The sequence below is a fragment of the Zalophus californianus genome, chromosome 1, assembly GCF_009762305.2.
Source record: "Zalophus californianus isolate mZalCal1 chromosome 1, mZalCal1.pri.v2, whole genome shotgun sequence".
Classification (NCBI taxonomy): Eukaryota; Metazoa; Chordata; class Mammalia; order Carnivora; family Otariidae; genus Zalophus; species Zalophus californianus.
Genome location: NC_045595.1, coordinates 159930475 through 159958280, shown reverse-complemented (window position 1 = coordinate 159958280; position 27806 = coordinate 159930475). Strand labels below are relative to the sequence as shown.

The window sequence follows — 27806 nt, the reverse complement described above, 5'->3', positions numbered from 1 at the left end:
TAACTAGCTTCAGTTATTGTAGGCATCCTGGGTAGCATTCAAGACATGTTCTATAGTATTTTTTCAGCTCTCCATGCCTGGGTTGTAAAGCTCACTCTACTAGTTACTTACCATGCAGCTTAAGTAAATTGCTTAACTTTTCTTAGTATCAATATTGTAATCTGCCAATTACGTTTAAGAATTCTACTTCAAAGTCCCCTGGCTGGCTCAGTCGGTAGAGCATGCGACTCTTGATCTCGGCGTCGTGAGTTCAAGCCCCGCGTTGGGTAGAGAGTTTACTAAAAATAAAATAAAATAAAATTACATACAAAAAAAAAAAGAATTCTACCTCAGGATCCTGTTAAGAAACATTAAAAGTGATAAAGATTATGGTATATCTTGCAGTTCTTAGGGCAGCAAACATTGATTCCATTCTCAACTCTCTTCTCCCCTTTGGAGGAGGTTGATCGAGGTGTAATAGGGCTGTGACTTCTGATGATCTAGTCCTAGCAGCTGGTGGGAGGGAAGGTGTCACTGGCTTTCGGCGCTGGAACCTATTCTTCCCAAACAAAAGCTCATCCACCCTTCCCGGCCCTTCCCAGACCTTCCCAGACTTTGCTCCTGCTCCTGCTTTGCCTTCTAGCGCAGAGTGGTTCATTCATTCAACAAATGCATGGTTCTAGTTCTGGTTACACCCCGCCCCCAACACACACACGTGCACAAATAAAACACAGGTTCATCCCCCAAGAAATCTACAGTTCAGTTATGATTCTGAACAGGAAAAAGCTCTACACTTTTCCCTTAACCATACCTATGTAAGGGTTTCATAAATACAGAGGGGGCCGGGGGGTCGTCAATTAGTAGGAGGTCACAGTATTACAGTAGAATTATATCAACAATCACAGAGTTGTCTATAAAAGAGGTGGGTGCATATCACGCTCATCTTAGTTTAATGAACAGCAGCAGCATACAGATCATTCTGTAAAGAGGACATTCATTCTTATCTTTTTGTGGTCTAAAGTAACTTTGCAGAAATTGAAAAGAAAAAACTACAGTAGATGGAAGCCCGTGACAAAGGCAGTAGGATTCCGGCGTCCAGAGCAGACAAATCAAGCTATGAGTTTTCCTGTCTCAGTCATAAATTACCTGAAAAAAGGGGTGCCTATCAGTCTCCTACCTGGTACCTTCTCCCCTTCCCCGGCTCTGCTTTGTTCCATGGGAAACATTTCCGAGGCGCTTCTGCCCCCAAGCTTCTGGGTAAACGGAGCCAGTTGGAAGGCGGTGGCCAAGGACTGAAGGACAGAAGAAGGTAAGCTGAGGTATTTCTCCCCCTTCTCCACATCTCGCCGTGTCTTTGGCAGTGGCTATGGCTCCTCCCTGACAGCATCACTCCTGTTGTACCGGCCAACTGTGTTCCAGTTGCTGTGGGACCACAGTCCACCTCCTCCTCCTCCGGCTAGCAGGTGCTAGGAGCTTCCTGCAGCTGCTAAGCCTCTCGGTTGTCTTGCTGTCTGCTCTTTAGCTTCCTAGAGATTCTGTCATCTGTATCACTAGTTCCTCATATTAAATTTCTTCAGTTTCAAATGTTTACAGTGATAGCTGTGTTCCTGTTTTGACTTTGCCTTATACAGAGGGCTCGTCCTAATGCAAATATACCATCCATTCAGATGTGCACTGTGTGTGTCTAGATCTGTAGAAACAAAAACTAACTTATACATGACATCCAACATTAACTGGCATGCACTAGCTGTAAATGTGCACTGCTTGTAAATTAACTGGTCATGGTATTAGGGGAAATAACATAAAAGGTACTTCAAATATGGAAAATTCATAGTAATTATACACATTTTATGATTTAAAAAAACATTTATATCCGTCACTGTTTTTGACAGTAAGACACATTATACATGCGTCGGAATGTCCAAAGTTCAAAGTTTCATTTCACAAAGTGTATAAACCAAACATCGATACTCCGCCTCACTCGTCATGAGTTATACTATGTAATTGCCTGCTTGTCCCTCTCCCTACTCCTCCCACCGCTCCCACTGTCTCTCAAAAATAAATTAAAACAAATCTTTAAAGTTTATCTTTCCCTCTCTCTCTGCTCCTCCCCATGCTCGCTCACTCTCTCTGAAATAAACAAATAAATCTTAAAAAAAAAAAAGAACACAAATAATGCTAACATATACCAATGTTTTGAAAAGAAAAGAAGGCTACCACAATGACTTCAAAGTTTCCAGTCAGGATGCCTAGAGAAATAGTCATACCACGTACAGAAATAGTTAAGGCTCATGGAGTCTGAGATAACAGCAAATGACTCCAATGAAATACCCAGGAAGATGGGAAATTTCAAGCCTATAAAACCTTCAGACTGGATTGAGGATTTGCCAAAGATACATTAAACTTAATTATAGGTGTATCACATTCTTATCCAGCAAATTAGTTTGTCAAATACCTTAGATGGAAGAAAAAAAATTCATATAAAAATGTCCATTAAAAATGGTTTCTAATGCACCAATGAGGGGAAAGCTCAATATTTTGATTTGTTCATCTAATTGACAGTAATGAATACTGATTTTGCTCAGATAAGGTGAAGAAATTTAGGATTTCCAGAGCAGTAACCAAGTAAGATTTGTTGGCTTCATCCCTTCATCCATAATCTTCTACACAAAAGTCTCTTTTGGAGGAAATTTACACTTCTTCCTCTTCGTGCCTTTATAAAAGACTGGAGCGCATTTCACTACTTTCCCTTTGGCAGATTTAATTTTATTTTGTAATTAACAATAACTAGTTTGGGAATTATACTGTGGTGTCTTTTGGTTTTGAATTTTCATTGAGTCTTTTTATGAAAAATGACAAACTCCTCAGAGGGACCACTGCAGTTTGTTGCCATGGATAATTGTCTCTAAATAAACTCAGGGTACTTAAGTGGATATGAACAGATGGAAATAAGTTGATGGAAGTTGACTATTGTGCCTCTTGGCTCCTGTTTATTTGTCATCAGCAGCACATCTTTTTGTCTTGTCATGCCTGGCATTTTACACCCTTGAACTTTTAACAATGTCATCTGGATTCCTCCTCAGAACCTGCATAAAAGTGAGCTCCAGGTAGAGCCCTCTACCAACCTGACCAGAGCCACAGTAGGGACCAGGGGCCTAATCACAGTTCCCGAAGCCCTATATTGGTACAACGGCCTAACCCTGTCCATGTTCAACTAACCTCAGTTGGAGATGCAAGCCAGCTCTGTTTAGCATCACCATTTCTCTGCCTTGACTTTATACACAGGGAAAATAAAGCCAGGGGCAAGAAGATGATTCAGCTTAGCATCCAGGTGCTCACTGAACTAATTCCATGATTAGTTACTGAGTGCCAGCCACAGCCAAGCCACTGTTCTGGACACTGGGCAGACCATAGTGACAAGGCACAGGCTCTGCACTGGTGGAGTTCACAACTCAGTAGGAGAGAGAGACAAGTCATCAGGAAATTAAAATGCAGCGTGATAAGCATAAGGTCAGAGTAATACAGGAGCTCATAGGAGGGGCACTTAATGCAGTCTTGATGAGTGGCAATATAGTTTCCTAAAGAAGGAACACCTTCATTTTAACTTGAAAGATGAGTAAATGGTTGGTCAGGAAAATAACTCTCTACCAAACTTAATGGCTATCCAATTAAGCTTGGTCCTTGGGTATTTCAGTTTAAACCAATCAATGTTTCTAACACTGTGATAGAACTTTCAGGAGGATACCAGAGAAATAAAAATACCAAGATGCCTGCCCTGAAAAGATTGCAATTTTGTTGGAGAAAATGGAATCAAACCAATCAAAACCAATGAAGGGATAATACAGAAGAATATTTTATTGCAAACAAAGACACCTGGTATAAATAATATTGTTGTGGGAGAAATCCTCAGAGTTGTTTTCAACAGCCTTCAGTAAGAAGGTGGAACTAAGCTGAGGCTTGAAAGATGGGTGGGCAAGACAGCTGAGAATCTGCATCTTCTTCTGATATCACAGATCTCATCTCAAATTCTGGATAGGTTCGACTATAACGTTAATTCCGAATACTTTCTTTTTTTTTGGATTGGTTCTTTGGAAAGCCATTTTTTTCCTCAAATCAATGTTTATGCATTGAATTGTGTTTCTTAAAAAGATAAGTTGAAGCCCTAACCCTTGGTACTTGTGAACGTGACCTTATTTACAACAGGGTCTGTGCAGATGTAATCAGGTTAAGATGAGATCGTACTGAATTCTAGTATATCCTAATTCAATGTGACTGGTGTCCTCGTAAGAAGAGACACAGAGACATGCACAGAAGGAAGAGGATGTGAAGACACACAGGGAGAATGTCGTGTGACAGCAGAGGCAGATGTTAGAATCATGTGTCTACACGCCAAGGAACACCAAGGATTGGCTGCAGGACCAGAAGCTAAGAAAAAAGCATGGAACAGACTCTCCCCTAGAGCCATCAGAAAGAGCATGGTCCTACTGACGTCTTGATTTCAGACTTCTAGCTTCCAGAATTATGAGAGAATAAATTTCTGTTGTTTTAAGCCACCCAGTTTGTGGTACTTGTTTATGGCAGCATGGGGAAACTCATACAGGAAGTAAACATGGCCCCTGAATGGAATTTGGCATTTGTGAGCACTATACATGAAAAGTATCTTTAGGATTGTTTGAAATATCAAATGACGTGGGAAGACAAAGAATTCAGCAGTAGGATTCAGTTGAAGATCACTCGGAGCGGCCGCTGCCGACAGTGAGCTTCGGTGGGCAGGGTCAGACCCCCCACGGCACCGGGCTCACATATGAGGATGGAACCAAAGACAGCCAGCCACCGCCATTGCTGCTTGCTTCTCGGGGGTTCTGCCCTTCCTCTCCTGGGAATATCATTTTAGAATAAAAAGCCATAATATTTAAGTGTTACTATTTTGCTCAATGCCTACCAAAACTGAAATAGTATTTTGTGCAGTTTTGGTTAGTTGACCCATTTTACAACATCGCATGGTTATTTTGCAGCGTATTTTGAAAACGAGAAACGAAGAGCTGGCGTGGACAGGTCTTATATAATGCATGATGTTTGTAAGTACTATCAGTAAAGTATGGCTCATTATTTTCATGAAGATCTCCTGGGGCTGGGAGAGCGGCAGCGGCCGGGCAGTGCAAGAGGAAGGTCTGCTCCGCTGTGGAGGACGTGAAGGAGGAGGCCAACAGGGGACCCACGAGTTTGCCAGTGCCTGCTTCTGCAAAAGTGGAAATGAAGCCAAAAAAGGCAGCAGGCAAGGATGAATCTTCAGACAAAAAAGCACGAACAACAGGGAAAAGGGGAGCAGAGGGAAAACAGGCAGAGTGGCTAACCAAAAAACTAAAAAAGACTTACCTGCAGAAGATGGAGAAGCTAAAAAGGAGAGTCCAGTCTCTGATGAAGCGGGAAGGAAGAAGCCAAATCTGATTAACGTCATACACCATGACTTACCAGTGGTCCCTGGCTCAGGAATATTTTTATCAACTGTTTTGTAAATGCAAGCTTTTAGTAGCTCTAGAAACATTTTTAAGAAGTAGAGAATCCTGTCTCCTCCCTTATTTTAGTGTAAAAGCTTTTTTTTTCTCTTTTTTTAAGAGGTGAAATCATTGGCTGGTTGTTTATTTTGCGATACAACCAGAAAATTGTAAGATATGGAATACCAGAAGTTTTGATTGTCTTGGGTGTCAGCTCAACATTCCATAGAGGGGGTAGTTTTTTAGCCTGTCCTACAAAGCATACTAAATGGCAATTCAGAGTCAGTCGTGGATGTAATATGCCTTGAATATTTTAAATTACTTTTATTCCTGTGTTGTTTTTGGTAGATTATTTCCTAAAGAAAACCACTCCTTGATCTTGGCTCTCCCTGTGAGAATTTTGTGCACTCTGTAACATCTTTGGGCAGTGGCCTGCTTTTCCTAGTAACTTTGTTAATGTGCTGGAAAAGGTTGAAAATTTGAATATGTAGTGTACACGATATTAAATTGTGAATTAGTGGGACTTATGATACAACAGCGTATCAACACTTGCACTTGAAGGTATTCGTACTTGATATCCTGGTAAGGAAGATTTGCCTCCAGATTTTAAGCTAGATAGTCACTGGAATAAGAATGGAAAAGAATCACAGCTACACGGTTTTTTGGATGTTCAGCACGTATGTTAAAAATTCTGCACAAATTGAAATGTCTGTGTACCTATCCACAGAATGACCAATAACATCTCAATTATGAAAGAAAACAAACAAACAAAAAAGATCTGAAATTTATTTCAATGCCTGCGAAATTAGCTAAATGAGCCAAGTAAGATGGAAGAGACCATTAATACAGGGGTAATAAATAATCAATATGTGGGAGAATATTCAGATTTGTTAGTTCATGAAAGTAAAAGTAAACTTTGGAATAAGTTTAAAGTATTAGCAATTTTTTTTGAAAAAAAAAATAGAACACTACATGTTTAGGAAGTGTACATTTGTATTGATGGTGGTATTGTAAACACCTTTCCAGCTCTACTTTAAAAATACATGTGGAATCTGACCACTTTCCATAAACATCTCAGCCACCACCTTGGTCCAAGGCACTGCCATCTCTTACCTGCATTATTGTAACACTTCCTAACTGGTCTCCCTGCCTGTATTCTTACCCCACCAGAGTCAACACAGTAGCAAGACTGAATCGGCTAACAAATCAATCCATTATCACTTCTCTGTTTAAAACTCTCCAGTAAGGGCGCCTAACCTCAGTTGGTTAAGCAGTTCCCTTCAGCTTAGGTCATGATCCCAGGGTCCTGGGATGGAGCCCCACCTCGGGCTTCCTGCTCAACGGGGGTCTGCTTCTCCCTCTCCCTCTGCCCCTCCCCTGCTTGTGCTCTGTCTCTCTCTCTCTCTCTCTCAAATAAATAAACTCTCTTAAAAAAATAAAAAATAAAACTCTCCAATATCTCCCTATTTCATCTAGAGTGAAAGAAACTCAGAGGCCTTACCCAATTTGTCAAAGCCATATAAGATCCTGGACTCTGTTACCTGTCTGATCTTCTCTAGCACTGTTCCATTCACATGGACGGTTCGCTCTTCCTAAGATCACAACTGTGCTGGGCATGTTTCTGCCCCAAGGACAGATATTCCAGACTTTTCCCTCACCTTTTCAAGTCTTTGTTCAAATGTCACCTTCTTATAGGGCCTCTTAGACCATCCTGTTATGACATCTGCCACCCTCTACATTCTCCAGGCTCTTCCCTGCTTAATTTTTCTCCAATGCACTCATCACTTTCAAGCATACAACATAATTTGCTCATTTATTTCCTGTGTTTTTTCCTTGTGGATATAAGGTCCATGAGGGCAGGAATTTCCATCTGTTGATGCCTATACTTTATTGCCTAGAATAGTGCCTGGGATATAGTAGGCACTCAATTAATATTTATTCAGTGATGGGATAAGCTATTTATCTTAGCATTATTTAAAAGAGCAAAATATTAAACAACCTACAGTTTCAACAAAAGAATAGCTAAATGAATAATGATACTTTTCAATAGAATATCAAATACCCATTACAATAATTATATTAACTGCATCCTTTGTATAAATGTTTACGATAAGAGGGGGGTAGCACCTGGGTGGCTCAGTTGGTTAAGCCTCTGACTCTTGATTTAGACTCAGGCCATGATCTCAGGGTCTGCACTGTGCATGAAGCCTGCTTAAGATTCTCTCTCTCTCCCTCTGCTCCTCCCCTGCATGTGTGCATATGCATACTCTCAAAAAAAAAAAAGAGAGATAAATGTTTATAATCATTTTAAAAGTAGAAAACAAAACAATCAGGGCAACTACATCAAACTGCCTGTGAATATGTTAGTATGATGGGTATGTTTTGGGTTTTTAAGTAATAATGGTACATTTTGGGTTTTTAAATAATAATGTTTAATGTCTTGGTGACCATAAAATGTTTTAAAGTGAAATTGAGCTGTATTGGAATACTGAAAACAGAACTAGAGTTGTATTTTTAGCTAGTTGGATTCATTGTCACTTTTTGGAATTTAAAATAATAAAAAAATTCCAACTTTATTCTGATGATTAAAACTAAGAGCTTCATTTTTGAGAGCAGAAAATTAATTGATTTATTCAAAATACATTGATGAAATAAAACTTCTCTGTCCTGGGATAGTGAGTTAAACTACTTACTATAAAGTTTAATTTTACTCTGTAAATGATGAACGTAGAGTTTTCCTATTGATACAAAAGTAGGAAGGTGTCATTAACTTGACACCTTTGACATAGTTGATAGTCTATTTATATTCTTTGAATTTAAATTAGCTTAGGGAAATTTAGGATTTTAAAATATCTTGATGTAGAACCATATGTAATAAAGCCTGAACAGTAACAAAGGAGCTCAGGGCTTTAGAAGAAACCCTGCTCATGAAGAAAAAGTTTCCCATCATGGAGAAAGGTTGATACACTTCCAGGTAAATTGATGTCTCACACCCAGGTGGAGATATTTTTTGGCTTTGCTACAATTACTGCCATATCCTCAACCTTCTCCAAAAGCCAGCCACGCCACCAGTCTTGTAGTAATGGCACTGCAGAACCAGGGGCATCCTTGGAGCAACATAGGGCAGAGAACAGAAAACAATCATAGGAGGCACCCTGGACCTGTTGTTGTGCATACTACCACACATCTGAGGAAGGTGACCCTGGGACAGGGAAGAACTAGGGACCCTGGACCTCCTCCCTTGTGGGAAGAGATGATGGGACACTTCAATCACATACAGCTCCTTTCTGATCTTTAAGGTTATATCTTATTATGGCTAACACAAATTCATGCGACAGCACATGGCAGTTAGTTTTTTATACACATACAAAATGAATAAAAAGAAGTGAGTAATTGGAGTGCCTGGGTGACTCAGTTGGTTGAGTGTCAGACTTGATTTAGGCTCAGGTCATGATCTCAGGGTTGTGAGATCGAGCCCTATGTCAGAGTCCATGCTGGGTGTGGAACCTGCTTGGGATTCTCCTTCTCCCTCAGCTCTTCCCCCACCTTTCCTTCTCTAAAAAAAATTTTAAAAAACAAGTGAGTAATTAATATAATTAAATGTGTGAAAGAATAAATGAGAAAATGAGAAAGAAAAGAAAAGAGGAGGGAACAAAAAGCAAAGAACGTGAAAATCAATAAAAAGAAAAGAATAAGAAATGACTGTAGAATATTGGAATGAAATGGTTAGATAAAAAAGAATTAGGGGAAGGGAAGAAAATTGAACTAAGCTGGGTATCTGGGAATGGAAGTCAAAGGGGACAAAAGAAAAGCCCAGGGGTGCCTGGCTGGCTCGGTAGATAAAGCATACGACTCTTGATCTCAGGGTTATGAGTTCAAGTCTCACACTGGGCATACAGCTTACTTAAAAAAAAAAAAAAAAAGTCCAGTTGTTGGAAGATACCTAGTTCCCCAAATAGCACGTCCAGGTTTCCTCAAAATTCTGGAAGAGTCGCATATGCAGAGGGAAGGATGTCTTCAGCCTGGAGGAGATTGGAGAGACGCCAATGAGAAGATAAACAAAAACATTGCTTTTAAAGGTATCCAGTGATATTTGTTCTCTTGACACTTTGTATATTTGGAATCAATTTTGCTGAAAAGATATTTCACTAATATTATGTTATGCACTGTGCAACAAAACACTATTTCATATTTCAAAAATCACATTTCATCCTGTGGCAAATATCAAAGAATTCATCAGCTCTTTTATGAAGGGCATTATTATTTTTGCATTTAAAGGCTAATTAATATTTAAACTGACTCATTTTAGGGGCACCTGGGTGGCTCAGGCAATTGAGCGCTCAGGTCATGATCTGAGGGTCCTAAGATTGAGCCCTATGTTGGGCTCTGTGCTCAGCAGGGGATCTGCTAGAGATTCTCTCCCTCCCTCTCCCTCTGCCCCTCCCCCTAAAATAAATAAATAAATCTTTAAAAATAAATAAATAAATAAACTGACTCGTTTTAAAGAGGTTACATCCTTCGATAGAAGTTAAAAGTCTTGTCCTAAAAAAAATTCTTGGGGCCCCTGGGTGGCTCAGTCAGTTAAGTATCTGCCTCGGGTCATGATCCCAGGATCCTGGGATTGAGCCCCACCTTGGGCTCTCTGCTCAGCGGGAAGCCTGCTTCTCCCTCTCCCTCTGCAGCTCCCCCTGCTTGTGCTCTCTCTCTCTGTCAAATAAATAAATAAAATCTTTAAAAAAAATTCTTGAGATTGGTTGCATAACATTGTGATCGCACTTAATCCCAATGAACTGTATAGTTTATTTTTTTTAATTTTTTAAAAAGATTTTATTTATTTATTTAACAGACAGAGAGAGCACAAGCAGGGGAGGGGCAGAAGAAGAGGGAGAAGCAGACTCCCCGCTGAGCGGGGAGCCCAATGCTGGACTCCATCCCAGGACCCTGGAATCATGACCTGAGCCAAAGGCAGACGCTTAACAGACTGAGCCACTCAGGTGCCCTGAACTGTACACTTTAAAATGTCTGAGATGGTACATTCTGTTATGTATATTTTATAGAAAATTTTTCAAGTTAAAAAAAATAAAGTATCTTAGATTATAGGCCAAGATGGTAATGGTTCAGGGAGCAAGCACTTGCTTATATTATAATAAACTTGATATAAATTTAAATTGCAAAATCTGAACACCTATCCCAAAGCAACGCTTTTACATTTGTAAATACCTTAAAATTAGGCAACGTGGGGAATTGTGAATGTAATAAGATAGTTGCCTAGGAGATCAAATTCTGTAAACTAAAACAGAGCCTGCATCTAGAAGCCACTAACTTCTGGCAGCTTGATAAATAAGTGTCCGCGAGACTCCAAACCTTAAAAATTCTTGATTTTTGCTGTTTAACTCTGATACCCAAATGCTGCAAATCATGTGCATGCATATTTTATATTCTGCTATCTATTCCCAGGTTCTTTTATTCCCTTTTGCTAACCTATAACATCCATGCATCTCCTATTTCTCTTCTCAAGGGCCCAGGCAAGTACCTATGGTTCTTTGCTTCTCTCTGCCTTCATCAACAGTTGGATCTGAGTCTCACTTCTCTGTTGTTTAAAAACATGTCAGCAGTCAAATACTTAACTGGCAAAATGCGGCAGAAGCTTAATTGTGGAGAAAAAAATGATATGCTGAACTTCAGAGCAAATCAGTACATTATGTTGACTGAGAACATAGGGAAATTCTCCTTTATAGAGCCCCACCCCAGGACAAATGAGTTTTTTTTTTTTTTTTAAGGTTTTATTTATTTATTTGACAGTGAGAGAGGGAACACAAGCAGGGGCAGAGGGAGAGGGAGAAGCAGGCTCCCCGCTGAGCAGGGAGCCCGATGCGATGCGTGTGGGGCTGGATCCCAGGACCCTGGGATCATGACCTGAGCCGAAGGCAGACGCTCAACCAAGTGAGCCACCCGGGCGCCCCAGGACAATTGAGATCCTGATGCTACCTACACATAAGGGCATGAAAAAGTTCAGTGCCGGTAAGGGAGAATTTCACATCATGAGAGGGCATGTTGGACAGATTTATATAGAAAATGGGCACTTGTCAGCCCTCCCTCTCTCCCTTTCAGGCAACCCTGCCCTAACTAGCCCAGGGAGCAGTAATAGATGCACCCATCTGAGAAAGGGCAGAGGCCTGAGCACCTCAGGCCTTCGCTATCACATAGATTATAAAGGGCAGACACTTGAACTTTTTGCTGGTTTTTATGTGATGGAAACATTTAAATTTTAAGTACTTACGTTTGCCCTCTCTCAGCCTTTTAAGAAATGTAAGCCCACGAGTATCTCATTTATATTTAGCTGAGTGAGCTGGTTGCAAGTAAAAGAAGCTAAATCCAGCCTGGCCCTCTTTATTACAAAAGCTGCCAATCCCAATGTCGAAGACGGGGCTAAATGGGGACCACTAACTGTTGGAAAGCACGGAGTGAGAAGTGCCATATGGGAAGAAAGTCTAGGGTCACCAGATTTTCTGGTTTGCCGAGGGAAACAGGGATATCTGGATTTTAACATGACATATTCTGACTTTCAAAGGTTGGCAACTAATTCAGATGTTTCAGCACTCTGTGAAGGCCTAACTCCACATACCCATGGGCTATATTCAGCCTGCAGGTCCTTCAGGGGTGACCTGACTTTACATACCAAAGACTGAGCAGCCAGAGGAGGGGCTGGGAGGGAAAGATAAGAAAGGGCTTTAGGTATCTGTTCTATGGAATGGAAATTTGGAAAGAAAGGGAGGCTTAAGGAGAAATTTTAGGAATGTTTTCGGGGCCATGAGTGGTATAACTGCATTTGTAAACTGAAACACCTCCAGTGCTTTTAAAACTGGACTTGTACTTTTTTGTTTTCCTTCTGGATGTGGTAACACGCTAATGTTGGCTATAAAGTAAAAGGAAACCAGCCTGGCTATATAGGCTTACATTTATAAATGATTAATATTGTATAGCCAAGTTTTTGTGAAAAGATCATATTGGATTCATGTCAGAATTTATGATAAAACCACAGCTCTCTGGGATTTAATAAGGCCTTCAAAGCCATTCAAATACAGCATAAAGGTGTAATGCATCGCGAGGCGATTACCATTTCCAGCCAGCGGATCAACCCAACACAGGGGGTAAGTGCAAAAAGATGGACTAAAACGATTCCAAGGTACCTGCCTGTTTTCTGATCTCCACCAGACACACGCGTGTGTGTGCACACACATGTATGTACATGTGTATCACCGAAAAAGTATTTGCAAAAGATTCTTCCACTGAGTCTTCAATTTCCCTCCGTACAGGGGCAGAAACCTTTATGGTCTAATCGACCGACTGGAATAGATTTTAAAAGCAGTCCTTAAATAGAGTGTCGTCATAGAAGACCACAACTGACACTGTCAGCTATTTTATTCATTTAAATGCAGTTTTTAAATTTAGTTCTAGCAGGCTCCATAACACTATAAATGTTACTTGTAAAACTCTGCAATCTACATTATGTTAAACGAGAGAATGTCGTTTAAAGAGGACAGGCTTTGAAGTTAGCAAGACTGAGGTTCGATGGTGACCCTACCACTTAACAACTGTGTGGCATCCGTATCTTATTTAACCTATCTGAGAAAGGCATTCCAGCTCTCTGAAATGGGGCTACTACTCCCTACCTGATAAAGTTGTTAAAATACATTAACGTTACATATTAAACATTAAACAACATGTTCAAATGAGATTCGTAAAGCATCTAACAGAGTGGAAACAATGAAATTTATTCTACCATTTCCTCTTAAAAATTAAGCAATTGCTTAAATCCAACTACACTGATTTCTAGAATCATCCTTGGGTAGCTGTGAGCCACCCAGTTTTCCCTAGGGGCAACTGCTAATTCAGGAAGAGAGAGCTACAGGCTACTAAGCTGATCAGAACTAACAGGACCAAGGGGACAAAAATAAAAATAAAGATTGGACTCCGGGGCCTGCACAAGTGAAGATCTTTTAAAAGCTGCAAGCTTCAGGTTGGAACAATGAAGGACGGCCCATTAAGTAGGAATGAACCAGAAATAGATCAGCCCTTGCTGTAACTAAAGCCCATCACTGAATTAACTCTGAAAATAGGTTAAGGGAATTTTAGCTTTCTCTTGTCCCAAACAGATTGCCTATATATATATCTCCTCTATGGGTGTGGGTATCATTATTCTAGTTTGCAAAGTATTTCTACAGTTTTTCACATATACCATCCAGCACTCAATCAAAAATCAGAATCCTATGGAAGAAAAAAAGCAGAGAGTAGCAATGATCTACAAGGGCTTGAGAGATAAAGTTAAGATACTTGGGAACAGTTTGATCCTTTCTGGTCTTGCTTTTAAGCAGGGCTGCTTCATGGGCATGTGACCTGATCAAGCACGCAGGGCCCAGGGCTTAACAGAGGTCTAGGCTTAGGTTAGCACTCTACGCTCACCAATTTGAAAGTCTTAATGATTTTGAACATGGGACCTGGCATTTCCATTTTTCACTGTGTTCCACAAATTATGTAATTGCTTTTAAGGTGTGTTAGGTGGGACCAAAGCAACGTACTACACCCCAGTACCCTGGGAATCATCAAATTTTCCAGTCAAATTTTCCAATCAGGCAGGATGCCCTCCCATGTGAGTACTAGGTATTGCTCCCTCTAATATACTCAGATGGTTATTTCTCTCGCCTCAGGTAGTTTACTTACATGCATGTGCTGATCAGTATTCTTCTGTGTACTCAAAGGGAACTTTCAAGATTCCCAGAGTTTTTTCTCTATGCAACTCTCTCCCGTGCTCACCCTTACAGACTCAGGGAATCTACCTGGGCTCCCCCCCAACACCCCATCATGGCCTGTAAACTCCCAAGGGTCATCGTAGGGCCACCTTGTGTGTTTCCCCTCTTACAGGAATCACGATCACGGTCCTTCATTGCCTATGTCCAGAGTCTTGAAAACAGTTACATATCTTGTCCAGTTTTGTCATTATTTCAGGTGGAATGATTTACCCCATCCTGTTAGTCCAGCTTGGTTCCAAGCAGGAGTCCATAGTATTTTTTATAATAGCCCCCCAAATCGAAACATCCCCGATGTTCATCAGCAGTAAATGCATAAATAAACTGTGGTATGTTCCTGAAATGAAATACTATTACTGAAATAAAAATAAATGAAATATAATCACATTCAGCAATAAGGAGGGCTCTCACAGTGTTGAACAAAAGAAATCAGACATAAAATAATGTATGGTGTCTGACTCCAAAAACAAACAAAACTAAACAACTCGATCAGAAGTCGGGATAGTGGTTATCTGCAAAACGAGGGGAGGATGGCTCGTGATCGAAAGGGCACTCAAAGGGGCTCTGTGCCCCGGCAGTGTTATTTTTCTTGACTTGGGTGATGGTTAGGAAGTGATTTCTTTGTGTTAATTACGACTGTACAATGTGTGGCGCACTTTTCTGTATTCATGATCAAGTACAGCACGGATAATATGAAAGTAACAGTAAAAGGAAACACGTGACAAGCAACGATAGTATGTATTATTTTCACAAAATTCAGAATCCCAATGAGCACATTTGGAAAACATTTTTGTCAAGAGGTGTGTAACACCTTTGCCAGGAATATTCTTTAATTCCTGAGATGAAAGCTGTAAAATGACTTATTGAAGCAGGGTGGTTTTTGACATTGATATACATTGTTATGAAGTATGTTATGTGGCAAGAAATCCCTCTGCTGAAACAAGCCCCATTTCACCAAATTGTTTCCTTGTTTATGGAGATTTTCAAGTGTATTTATTTGCAATCATTTCCATTAAAATATTTAGTAAATGACTAATACCTTATTTCTGGATTATTAGGTGGTTTGACAGTCCCTTTGAAGTTCACAGGTACTGCTAAGATTGTAATTTTGTAGCCAATTCAGCTCCAGATGCCCAGATCCATCCACATCTGCAGCTTATGTGGCCGGGCTGGTGGCTAATAGAGAACATCGGCTCTGGCTTTATCCTGCTATCAAATCATATGTGATAATGTCATAACCAGTAAGTTTTGTTTTCAAATATGTGTTTGTACTGACTTGACAGTGAACCTAAAAGGTGAAATAGATAGGAAGAATAAGAGAAATTCTAAATTCTCACCCTTCAGGAGTTTTGATATTATCAATTTGCCTTTGTCGCCTATAAAGAAAATCATACAAAAATAAGTCTCTTTTTCTATTCCCATTATCCTTCGCATAGAGAAGATGAAAACAGATCCTACATGAGCAAATTAGTGACAATACTAACTCAAGTATTTTGAACTTGAAAAGATGAGATATTTGGGTTTGTATTATTTGGGGTTTTCAAAGAGATACTGTGTCATCCCCCCTGTATTTCCACCACAGAGAGTGAAGCCATTCGAGGTGACAGTAAAGGGAGAGTATTTGAAGCTAGAAACTCAGAATTGGACTATTTAGCACACCTCTGCTGGTTGTGTTACCTTAATTAAATAGCCAAATTTGTTTAATTTGGTTATCATTCCTTCCATCTATGAAATGATGAAAATATTGACAACTGTCTCACTGTGCCTTATGGTTATAAGCTGAGATGAGATGTTCTGTGCCTGAAAATGTGTGAACAGCACCTATTCAACAAGCCCCTTATTTTACAAAGGTGTAAACTGAGACTCAGAGAAGTTAAGCGACCTGCCCAAGGTCATGACTGATCAAATCCCTGACATCTGTGTTCCCTTTGCCTGAGTAAATTGAATCCCTCCTTCACATTCCGTCCCTATGCTGTTCTGCCCGTGCCCTGTGGTCCTCAGCTCCTGAGCTCAGAGAGTACGGGGTCCTGCATGGTGTGGTGGAGGAGGCCTTCTGATGAGAAGGCAAGGGTCACTGCAGCACAGTTTGAATTTTCATTAAATAATGCGGCTGGATCGATGCCGGCAAACATTATATTCATTCTGAGTCTTCACAGCCTTTAATCATAACTGACTTATCATGAGCAAAATCTCTTCAACCACATTCTGTCACACAATTTACTCATATTTGCCTGATGTGATTCTCAACAATAACAGTTAAACAGCCTATTTTTTTAAATAGACAGTAGGATTTTATTTATTTATTTATTTATTTATTTATTTATTTATTTATTTATATTTGGGTATAATTGACATACAATGTTACATTAGTTTCAGGTGAATGACATAGTGATTCAACAACTCTGTACCTTATGCTGTGTTCACAAGTATACTTATGGTAGAATTTGAATTACAGCTTCTGAATGCCCATTGGGGTTTAGATCTACCGGAAGCTCCATCCCAGCCTTCTATCCCAAGAGTCCTTTTTTCTCTTTTTTTAAAGATTTTATATATTTATTTGACAGAGAGAGACACAGTGAGAGAGGGAACACAAGCAAGGGGCGTGGGAGAGGGAGAAGCAGGCTCTCTGCCGAGCAGGGAGCCCGATGCGGGGCTTGATCCCAGGACCCTGGGATCATGACCTGAGCCGAAGGCAGAGGCTTAACGACTGAGCCACCTAGGCGCCCCCCAAGAATCTTTTCTTATTCAAAGTAAACTCACCTCACAAATGCTGCCCCCCCCACCCCCGCACACTTCCCTTCCCCTCACATGCGGAAATACTTTAGGGTAATGAATTAAGGCCTCTAGGTAGAATGAAAAGAAGATCAGTGTTGATTAAAAATATATATGTAAGCTCTTTACAAGTTATGAAGTGTTGCATAAATTTAAGCATCTATTGAAATGGGGAAAGAAATCTATTGATTTGGATTATAAGACATTGGGTTGAGCATCTACTTCTATACTATAGGCAATGGGAGGTAAAAAAGAATTAAAGTCTCATAAGGGAAAGGCTCTAACTTCGTAGAACTCTTAATCTCACTACGGAGAAATGTGTATGTCCATAAAATATCGGCAATACTAGGCATTTTATGATTAAAGATGGAATTACTTAGAATAGGAGCTTAAGGAGTTATGGGCTGGAGGAAATGGAACTTGAACTGGAATGATGCTGGCGGGGGCTCTGTTCTCTGACTCATGGAGAAAGTGTGACTTACAATAAGAGAATATGAGACCCACAGCCCGAGAAAAGCAGAGAGGAAAGACGGCAACACAGAGGGAAGTCTGACAGTGGTCAAGTCCCCTGCTCTAATCCCCAGAGCTGCCTCTGTCCCCACCTCCTTTTTTCCCCTCATTGCTTATGCTCCCATAAGATTTTTTGGTTGGGTTTTAGTAACCAAGAGTGCTGAGCTGGGTTTTGGTAGCCAGGAGTGCTGTTCTTCATATACTTGCTCACCCCAAAATTTCTAACATTATGTCCACCATTTTTTCTCCTTCTACAGAAACCTAACCTCAAAAAGGTAAACTCTTTGCTGTTTTTTTCTGTGCCCAAAGCTATAACATGTCCTTTTGACTTATCAAGTAAAAGGAGAGAAGAAGCAATAGTCAATTCTTAAACAAAATGAAAGAGAATGTAGACACAGATATGTGTTCTTCGAGGCTTTCTTTTTTATTCCCCACAGTCAGAGTCTGGTCAGGAAAACCATTGCTCTTTTTGAGTAAGAATTTCAAATTTCTCAAATTGATGATGTCATGACCTCCCAAACGAAAATACCATTCCCTCCAGGCTGCCTGCTGGGAACGGAAGTCATACAGACAAAGGGTGACTCAACATAGACAACTTCCAATGAAATAACTATAAAATCACTTCAGAAATATGTGCTGAGTCCTTATTACAACCTGCACTTGAGGATTCTGTGACTCTGTGGAGTTTGAGACTTCTGTAGTTAGCTAACTCATTGGCAGGACATACTTATCTATAGCCATAGCCCTAAATCCTCCTTGGTAATAATAGGGCCATGATCTTCAGGTTGTGATGGTCTCAACTGAGTCCTTAAAGTCCCAAGCCCATTAAAACAGAAGTGTTCTCTCTGCAAGAGCTAAGGCAAATAGAGCTAAGAGGCCCTACCTTTTATTAATTCCCATCTCAGTGATGGAGTTACTAGACTTCAACAACACGTTTCTTCCATCTATGCCCCCTTCCCACCACTAAAATTAGAAAATGAAATTCATGTTTTTCTCATGCGGCTTTGGAAAAATAGGTTATAGAAATTAAGAAATATGAATGCCTTTCCCTATTAAGAGTAAAGAAAGGGAGCGAACAGTGATTACTTCTTCTAATCCTTCTTGTGTGGGGTCTGTCTGAGAGTGTATCATCCTGAACTCAGTTGCTGATCCCCAGGGAAACGATCAGCAATGGCATCCCGTAAAGATTTGCTCTATTTAAGTGGCAAAAATCCTGATTAGAGGAAAATTTTTATGTCTAAATATAATAATTTGACTTAATTATTTTTTGAAGGAAAATTATGAACTGAGTGATGTGTGGAAATGAAAAAGTCTGAAACATGGTCTCTACCCTCAAACATAATATAACTGGGAGAAAGGAAAAAGTCGAACATGCAAAATTTCTAAGGGATAATAAAAGATAGTGTATAATTTGCTTCATGGAAAAGCTTAATACATAATCACGAATAAATACTGGCAATACACATTTTATAATTTTTAACTTCTCTGGGTTTCAGTGAATTCACTGATAAGATGCCAACAATGACTCACCCAAAGTCAGGATTAAATGGGATAAGGTATAAAGTGCTGATGATGTTTTGATGTGCAGCAGATCCTCAATATGTATACAATTATTACTCTCAACTTTTTTAATAGACTGTACTGTTACGTCTTTCCTACAGGCTAAGCAACTGAGTGTGAAAAATCTAAGTCTGTTAAGGTAAGATTATTGTTCAATAGAGTAAAGATTATTGCACTGGGCAATCTATGTTAATAGAAATAAGATATAAACTTAGAAACTTAAATATAGCCAAAGAAACTTCTGGCTGTAGGGAAGAGAACAGTGTTTAAGCTGATCTATATTTCAGGGCTTAAATAACCTGCAATAAGTCCGTTAACTCATCAGAAACAGATTAACTATAATATGCTTAAAACAAGTCTGGAGTTCAATAAATATTTGTTGTGGGAACAAAACCAAGAACAAGGATGGGAAAAGAGACCTCTATGAATGTGGAACCTATGATTTGAGGGGCTCTTTGAATTTCAGTCCAGGCAAATAGCAAATGTAGCCCCTCACAATTTATTCCTTGGGTTCCCCCAAGGAAACACAGGAACTAAGAAAAGAAAATGTGCTAATTTAGCAAACATGGCTTCAGGATTAATAACCCCGTTCACCTTCGAAACAGGTTGACAAACCTAAGACACCTATATAAAAATTCTAGCCTCATCACTGTGTGCGTGTGGGGCTGCAGAGCCCAGGCAGTAGATACAAGGCTTGCTTCAGTCACTCAACAGGCAGAGGAGGCCTTAGATTTGTATGTATAAAGATACATATGAGAGGAGCTATTGGAAATGGAATGAGAGGTGACAGTTCAAGTGTAATCATTATTTTAAGCTCAGTGAGGCAGAATTGAATAACAAGACTGGTACTTGTCATTTTAGAGGTTTGTCTTTGCAAGATTTTGTTGGATTTGCAACATTGTTTGCCACAACATAAGTGATTCTTACCAGTTGAGCACTAATCTGAACTACAGATCAAAGGTACAGACTTAACCATGGATTTTCCTCTCATTATCTTTGTTAAATGAAATTAGAAACCTTGATTGCAATGCTTGGAAAAATACATGAAGGAGTATTTTTAAATATTATGTTTGGATGAAACAAGATTTTAAAAATATACCTCTGGTATTGTTCTATAATCATTTAATTTAGGAGAGTTCAACTTTACTTGTTTACTTACTTTTTATTTTGCCTCTAAGTAAGTAACAAAAAATAAAATAAAATAGATAAGGAAGTGAGAAAAAATGTAAATAGTACAGATAATTCTGTTCACCATTACACCCATGCAATCTGCACTATTTAAATAAAGTAAAACAAAAACTATGAAATAGTGTGTATGTGTTTGTGTGGCTTGCTTATCTCAGTGATCCAATGTATAGTCCAAGATCCCCAGGTTGGTCGGATAGTAAGGGCCCCGAGATGGAATGGGATCAAGCTAAAACCAAGTCAAGTAGGGCAGTGCTGTGGGTAGTAGCTCTGCAAACTGGAGGTAGACCTCTAACAGCTGCCCGACCCTTTGGAGGAGATATAGTCACAGACATCTTGTTGCTTCTCTGAGCTAAACTTTCAGGTATCTGAAGCAAACTCCAACCTGCCAAGTGGCAGCAATTTATCCTCATATAGAAGAGGTACAGGGCGCCTGGGTGGCTCAGTTGGTTAAGTGTCTGCCTTCAGCTCAGGTCATGATCCCAGGGTCCTGGGATCCAGGCCCGCATGGGGCTCCCTGCTCCACGGGGAGTCCGCCTCTCCCTCTGCCTCTCCTCCTGCTCGTGCTCTCTCTGTCTCAAATAAATAAATAAAATCTTTTTAAAAAGATGATTTAAAAAAAAAGAAGACAAGGTACCAAGTCTTGTAAAATTAGTACCTTTTTTCTTTTTCTTCTTTTAGTACCTTTTTTCTTAAAACAATATTTTTAATTAAATAATGGACAAATGCCAAAGAAGTTACTAAATTCCTTTTATCTAGTTAAAATGTTTAGAACATCAATTAACCTACTACATAGAAGTCTCAAGTTTTAGAATCAAACAAATACGGATTTTAATCCCTGCCTTTCCACTTAGTAGATATGAGACTTTTGCGATTTGTATCAAATCAGTGAGCTTTGGTTTCTTCACCTCTTCATCAAGGATAAAAAATAGCTAGCTTGAAGATTTGCTGAGAGTATGAAATGAGATAATACATGTACCTACTTAGGATTCTGTCTGCCAAGAAGTAAGTACTCAATAGAGGTAACTATAATTATTATTTATACCTCTCTTAAAATACGTATTTTTAAACTTTGTTTCTAGATCTCATCTGAAGCTACTACAAGTTGTGGCAGAGACACAAACTTTCACATCCTCAACTTCAATTACCAAGGAACTAATTACGTATTTCTAGACCTACATGGTACATCACATTTGCTTACTACCATCTTAAATTTTAAAGGTATTACATTAACATGAGCAAAACACCATAGATTTCTAACAAGTTTACTGTAATCACACACTTGAGCCCTATGTAAATATAGGTAAATATGTAAATGATGCATTATTATCCTAAAGGGAAAAATAAGAAGTGATAGATTGACTTTTCAAGTACTTGTTTATTTTCAAATAACAAAAAATTTAAGCCACAATATTTAAATAACTAAAAAAAAAAAAAAAAAGGCCAAATCATTCAATCATTAAATATCACGCTGGATACTATTAGACAAAACCCAAGGACGTATTTTCAAGTCATAAATATTAATAAGCCAGGTTTGACTTCATATTTTAACATGATTGAATCAGCCAGATGCTCTTCCATTGATTTCTGTTATTTTGATCTGCACAGGTATTCATTCTACCATAAAAATGCCTTCAAAGATTGTGAAAATATCACTAGAAATTGAAAGATAGAAATAAATGGAATGCAGAATGATTCCTGATCCTTTTATTGCCTCACACCTACTTTGGCAGTATTAATAATCCCAACCAGATGTCAACATTTAATTTTGAGAAGGTATGTGAAACAGTAGGTCAGGTAAAGGACCCACTGAAGGATCAAATGATATTCAGTCTCCATCACTGTACTGTCCTTGTCTCTCTCCAGCAAGCATAGAAAATCAAAACCCTGGCTAAACATCCATACACAGTATGAAGGGAAAGGATGTCATTATGGTACTTGTTAAAATGCAACATGACTTTCAAAACTTTGTGTTAAAAGATGCAGTAATTACCTGTGAAGCATGTCTCCTATGTCTGGTTTTTCTTGTTCCTTTATGTGCAGGAATTCTACCTCTCTGTGCAGGCCCTTGAGTGTGTTTATCTTCTTTAATACCTCTCTCTCTTTCTCTCTCTATCTAGACAAGTTAATAAGGGAAAAACAAACAGAAGTACAGTAACATGTATATCTCACATACACATGGGGGACCCTCAGGGAAATGAGTGACTCTCAAGGCAGTGGCTTAGAATTCAGGCTCAACTACTATCTTCAGCTAAATCAAAGAAAGGAGGCCAGTTATGGAAAGGTGATCAGGAAAATATATTGCAAACAAGAGTCAGGCTGTTCATGCAAATTTAAGTGGTGCCTTCTTTGACTCTAAGCTTGTCTTGTGATTTACCCTCATCCTTCTCTTCTTGGTATCCTTACAAATGGGAGATGGCCTTACAACAGACTAGCTTCTGCTCTGTTTGCAGAGTTCTCCTGCATCCGCTCTCTCTCAAAATATTCCTTATGCCAAAAAGGTATATTTGGGGGTGGCATACTCTAGTCCCCTCCAGTCAGAGTTTGGGTTGGCCTATTCTGGTCTCCTACATTTTCATGAGATAAGAATCAAGACATGACAGAAGGAAAAAGGCAGTAACCATAAGAAAAAGTATTGATTACAAGTGGGATAAGGACCAAAAACAAATGGTTACAAACAGAAACAAATACACATTACAGGGACTCAATATATAGTTATGGAATGGATATTTCATTTTAATCTCACTAGTAACCCAGTAGAATATGTATTTTTCTTCCTCATAAATAAACAAAAAATCGATGTTGGAATAGATTGTATAAATTGTCCCACAGCAGGAAAGTAGCAAATTGGAATGAAAATTAACATTGATTTGGAAACAAAGCACACATTTCTTGCCATGATGTCACACCTGCCTTCCCACTGGTCTCTTTCTGTATATGGATAGTTCTTTCTCTCTCTCCATGTTGAATTGTCTCTTTCTATCTCCTTTGTCTCGGACTCCCTTAAAAAAAAAAAAAATACCACTGTGCACATTTTTGAAAATTTGCTGTGATTATTGAGTAACATTTTTTGTTCTTTGGTTCTTAATTTTAAAAGGGATTGAAGGGCATAGAGGAAAATGTTGAATTTCTTTTACGAAATAGAGTAAGGCCAAGACCCTACAATTTTTCTTTCTCCCCTGTGGATCAGGTCAATGAGGAAAAAAAAATAATTTTCTATCCCTCCCTCTAACCTAAAACAATGTCTCATATTTTACTGCTACTAGCACCTCAAATCAAAGCCCTTCATGTTTGAATGTTTATACTGAAGTCACTAACAATATAAAAGGAAATATGACAGATGTAGGAACAGACAAGATAAAGCCATTTTTAGCTAATTACATTTTTAAGTGGACATTTATTTTTAAGTCCATTCTGCTACATCTATCCCAGTCACCCCAAAGGCAAAGGGAACAGGAATTAAAAAGGGAGTGGGAGAGACCAGGGGAGAGAGAGCAGAGGAAAGCTAAGGTCAGCTGAGGATTGGCGGGAAGAGGGGCCAAGAACGGACTTGGGAAAATAATGCTTTAAGGAGGATTCAGATATATACTTTTGTTTTCCTCAAAAAGATGTAAGGGGAGAACACAGAGCCCCAAAGTATCATAAGTCTCCTGCCTCCACAGAAAATCCATTTCTGTTGGCGGAGCATCCTCTTTACCATCTACCCTTGGTGACTAAGGTCTGCACATCTGAGCCTGACTTCAGGTGTCCTTTCCTGCTTCCTCTACTTCCCACATATGAGGGATACATGAAAGGATGAAAACCATAGAGACAGTTCAGCTCCCCTCTACATTCTAGTTTGTAAGTCTTCCCTTCACTTCTTCCTTCAAAACTGAATTGAGAACTCACCTCTTTCCAGAAGTTTTCCTTGATGAGGCACACTCCATTCTAATCTCCCTTGCATTCATATAATCCATTTGTGCTAGATAATTTAAAATGTTTTAATATAGTATCATAACACCAGCAGGGCATTTAGAGTAGAATTTAAGTTCCTTTCTGGTAATCTTTCTTGTTTTAATCAAATAAGGACTGGAGAGGTTAGGCAGCTTGGAATAGTCACACAGCAAATTGAAGGAAAATTTACATCACCCAATCCTCATCTGAGGACTCATTCTACTATATTACATTGTTTGACTCATTTATTCTTTTGAAATAATTAACAGCTGTGCTGTATTTTGGAGATTTGAAAAGAATCCTTCAGTCATTATTAAGCTTCTTGCATTTAAATCACCCCCACTCCACTAGGTATAAAATGTCATACTTACTGTAAAATTCCATGTTTCAAGTATAATAATATTTTCGAATTTTTGAGAAAACTAGCATCCACAAAGCCCAAAATTCCAATAACACTGTTTCCTCCGAAATCCTGTTAGAGGAAAATATTCAAGACATATCTTTGTCTTAGATAAAATACACACACATACAGAATTAAAGGACCTTATACCCTCCCCAATCTGGAAAAATCCTAAACTGAAATACTCCTTACCTTGACTGTGCAAAAAGACTCTGTTCTCAGCCCTTTGATAACAACAATAGCTCTACCAAAATTTATAGAGCACTTCCGTGTGCTGCTAGGCACTGTGCTAGTCTTTGGAGGGAAGAAAAAGGAAGAGAGATGGGGGTGAGAGTGAGAGAAGAAGGCGGAGGAGAAAGAGAGATGTAGATTTGCTGGTTAGTGGAACAGAGGGGCATATAATCAGATTTTTCATAAAATACGAAAAGCGACAGCACTGAGTCATGCTAAGGTACCGTCTGTGACATAGATGTATATCAGTAGAGTGCTCAATCCAATCTGAGTGGTGAGGGAGAGGGGCATTCTGGAGGTTTGCCAAGAAGAAGTCTTAAAGGATAAGTGAGAGCAAGAAAAGTAGGAAGGGCATTCCAGGCCAAGCAAAGAACTGCAATAATGTGTCATATGCAGGGAGCCATAAGCGATTTGAAGTTACTGGAATGTAGCATGTAACATGAAGAGCAGTGGGAAAAGAGTTTGAGGAAGAGATATGGGCGAGTTCTAGAATTCCCTTCCTTAGTGTGGAATTGATGGGAAGTAATATCTGCACTCATCTCTTAGTTACCTTATAATTATTATAAAATAGAGCTGTTTATATTTTCCCAGCCTTCCATCACCACTGCCACTTTTCATAAAAAATTTAAGTGAACATATATGAAGCGTAAGCTAATCTTCAGATTCTTTCAAAGGGAGCTGTCATTAAGACGCATGCATTAAATGTTCTTAAATGGAAGACTTAACTCAGAAAGATATGAAAATACAAGTGAATATTCCTAAGAGCAGAAGTGAGTATTTATTAAGTCTCCCACATGGAGAAACCAATTTCAACCTAGGAAACATAATGGAAAATACTTCTTTTTTTTTTTTAAAGATTTTATTTATTTATTTGAGAGAGAGAGACAGCAATAGCGAGAGCGAGAGAGAGAGAGAGCAAGTGGGGAGGAGAAGCAGGATCCCCACTGAGCAAGGAGCCAGACCGGGGACTCGATCCCAGGACCTTGGGATCATGACCTGAGCCAAAGGCAGACGCTTAACTGACTGAGCCACCCAGGCACACAGTAAATGCTTCTTTGGGTCACAAGTGGAATGTGGCAATGTCATGCTTTTTCAGTTGCTTTTTTAAATAAACGAAGAGCAGCTAAAGCTTTTGAGAAGTATAGAGGTCCCCCCCAAATTATGAAGCAGCCTTGCAGCACTGGAGTCCTCTGTTCTTGATCCCCTTCCAAGCTTAATGACTGTTTTCAGTCTTTGTAAAATGTGAAATCAACAAAACCCAAATCAAACTACTCCACAGCAAGCGCCTGATCTCAAGGGGTCTACAATTTCTTTTCACTCAACTAAGATGGCTCCTTTCAAATCCTCTATTCCATTCAACGCATGCACTCTCAAGCTACCTAATGTGTTTACTTCTTGGCTTTCCTGAGGAACATGCCCGGCTCTGGGCATGCTGGGATAACTAGATACATTTTTCTTTCAAAAAGCCACCTTTCTCTAAGCTCCAAGGTTTATCCCAATCAGCATCCATCCACTTTTGAGTATTTGTGTATGTTTAGGGCTGCCCTGGGATGGTAAGACACGCCAACGAAAGAAGGAATCCCGGCCTGGCTCGCACTGAGTTCATGATCAGTTTCGGGGAGACAAGACTAACATACATGCAACCACTGGAAACAATTAGAGATAGTGTATAATTAGGTGCTGAATGTAATACTGACTGTAAGTGCACAATTCTTCACTAATTACCAATTGCTTTAAGGAATTAATACTTAACTTCGGGGATTTCAATCACGATTTCTCTATAAGCATTAATTCTTGTAACCAGCAATTCGATTCATTTCAAAGGGTTACAAACATACCCTAGTTTTAGTGCATTATCAGCATTGTTCTTAGAATTTTGTTTTTTTCCATTAAGCAATTAATTTAAATCCTGATTGTTCTGACCTCTAGGGCCTTTGCCAGGGTGGGGGAGGTGCTTACTCCTCAGACATAATTTAATTTTTCAAATTTTTTTTTGGGGGGAGGGGCTGGTGCAGGATTCTGAGCCCTGAGGGGAAGAAATCTGCTTTCTCTCCAGAAGCGGGGAAACAGGATATTCTTGGTCCCTCATAGGCTCACTCTCTCCACCACTGCTGGGCTTCTTGGCTTTACCCTGTTTTTCTTAATTCTCTTTTATTTCTTGTCCTTTCCCTCTTCCTGCTTCCCCTGCTTTGGTTCTCTTCCCCACCCCCCTTCTCCTACCTTGTGTTGGTCTGACAGGACCATGTGCAGAGAAAGTTTCTTTTCCTTCCTGCTGGCATCCCTTAGGATGATGGGGAATGTTAACCCTGTCTCTCCCGCCAACATGTTGGAGATGGGCCCAGGAAGGATTACAGCCTCTGAGAACAAACTCATTTCATCTTTTGAGTCAGCCAGCAGGTGTGCTAGAAGGATTGCAAACATATTTTTCAAATGTGCTTCCAGACAGAGACCTCACTGGCTCCTCACACCTGCCCTGAGCTTTCCTGGCCATCTTCATGGACCTGCATGCAAGGCTCTGGCAAACAGCCACAGACAGGCATAACCACATCCAAACCTGTTTTTGGCTTCCCTCTAACCAGGAAAGAACTGGCCACTAATGTGTGTGACGTGACACTTACCTCCGTATCTGCGTGTGGTAGAAGGCAAGTGCAAGTTACTTCACGTCCCTCAGTTCCAATTCCTCCTAAGGAAGAGACATCTACACAATGGCTTGCTGTGGGAATTAACCAGCATGGTGTGAAGAGCTGGATTTTCTGGCTTCAAGTCCCAGTTTTTCCTCTTCCTAGCTGGGGGGACCAAAGCAAGTTGTGTAACTTTTCTGTGTTTCAAGTTCCTCTTCTGTGAGACAGAAAGAAGAAGAGTAGTTACCTCACAGACTTTGTATCTCAGGATTAAATGAGTTGAATCATGTAATACATATACAAGACAGTCAGT

At 39.6% G+C, this 27806-nt stretch overlaps 1 long non-coding RNA gene across 1 annotated transcript; it reads right to left on the bottom strand.

Moving 5' to 3' along the window:
- Positions 1-8080: 8080 nt before the first annotated feature.
- Positions 8081-27696, bottom strand: LOC113918176. The gene is made up of 5 exons (XR_003518461.1): positions 27491-27696; positions 24613-24713; positions 22302-22424; positions 9418-9496; positions 8081-8581 (listed from the first exon to the last, which is right to left on the bottom strand). It is a non-coding gene; the product is annotated as an uncharacterized LOC113918176 (long non-coding RNA).
- Between the last annotated feature and the right edge of the window lie 110 nt (positions 27697-27806).